At 43.6% G+C, this 1,399-nt stretch overlaps 1 non-coding gene across 1 annotated transcript; it reads left to right on the forward strand.

Moving 5' to 3' along the window:
* The first annotated feature begins 942 nt into the window (after positions 1 to 942).
* On the forward strand, positions 943 to 1,051 carry LOC112793286 (small nucleolar RNA R71). Its single transcript, XR_003197986.1, has one exon. It is a non-coding gene; the product is annotated as a small nucleolar RNA R71 (small nucleolar RNA).
* Positions 1,052 to 1,399: the final 348 nt, after the last annotated feature.

Here is a 1,399-nt window from a genome sequence, read left to right on the forward strand (position 1 = left end):
AAGCACAATTAAAGGAGAATATACAAAACCATGCTATTTCATTGAATAAATGTGGGTAAAAGGTTATAAGATCCCCTAAAATCAATACAAGATAAACCGCCAAATTGAGGTTTGTCAACTGCCAGCCTCCTCTTGGGCCTTTTTCTCCTTCAAATCCTCAGCAACATCCTCTTCCTTAGGCACGGCCTCCTTGCCCAGGGTGAGGGATTTGCACTCCTCCCTTGGATTTACCTCTGTGTTGCTTGAAAGAGTGTTGGGAGGTCTCTTAGGTATCCTGCTACTCAACTGACCTACTTGTATTTTCATGTTCCGAATTGAGGACCGAGTTTCTTACATAAAGCTATGAGTGGTCTTAGAAAGGTCAGAGACTATTGTGGCTAAGTCAGAGAGGCTATGTTTGGACGTCTTCATCTGCTGCTGAGAGGGTTGGAACTGTCTATTATTGAACCTATTTTGATTTGTTCCACCTTGGTTATTGTTGAACCCCTGTTGAGGCTTCTACTGCTCCCTCCATCCAAAGTTAGGGTGATTCCTCCATTCCAGATTGAAAGTATTTGCATAGGAATCATTATTGGAATTTCTAGAGGAATTTTCCATGTAATTTACTTCCTCCATGGTGGGTTGAGCATCATCACACACGTCCCCTTGAGTGTAGCTCTCAGTCATACCATATGATGCATCTTGAGTGCTGACAGCTGAAACTTGCATCCTAGTCAAGTGCTGAGAGATCATGCTTGTCGGCTAGGACATGAGCTTGTTTTGAGCCAAAATGGCATCCAGTGTATCCACCTCCATGCCTTTTCTCTTTTGAGTGGTCCGAGTATTTGCAGGGTTCCTCTCAGAAGTGTATATGTACTGGTTGTTAGAAACCATCTCAATAAGCTCATCTGCCTCCTTAGGCGTCTTCGCCATCATAAAAGCTCTACAGCCTGGTCCAATCTAAAACCATATCTGAGGAGCATCTTCTGATCATTTGCTTGTATCTCTCCCATGCCTCATAGAGGGACTCTCCATCTTTTTGTCTGAAAGTCTGAACATCCACTCTAAGCTTACTCAGCTTCTGGGGTGGAAAGAATTTGGTTAGAAATTCAGCGACCACCTTGTCCCATATGTCCAGGCTCTCCTTGGGCTGAGAATCAAGCCATAGCTTTGCTCTGTCCCTTATAGCAAAAGGGAAGAGCATGAGTTTGTAAACTTCAAGGTTCACTCCATTCATCTTAAAAGTGTCATAAATCTGCAGAAAGTTAGATATGAATTTGTTGGGGTCCTCCTATGGGAGTCCATGAAACTGATAGTTCTGTTGCACCAGAGTGACCAGCTGAGACTTAAGCTCGAAATTATTGGCACCAATAGCAGGTATAGATATACCGCTCCCATAGAAGTCAGCAGTGGGTGCAGT

The sequence above is a fragment of the Arachis hypogaea genome, chromosome 3 (genome assembly GCF_003086295.3).
Source record: "Arachis hypogaea cultivar Tifrunner chromosome 3, arahy.Tifrunner.gnm2.J5K5, whole genome shotgun sequence".
Taxonomy (NCBI): Eukaryota; Viridiplantae; Streptophyta; class Magnoliopsida; order Fabales; family Fabaceae; genus Arachis; species Arachis hypogaea.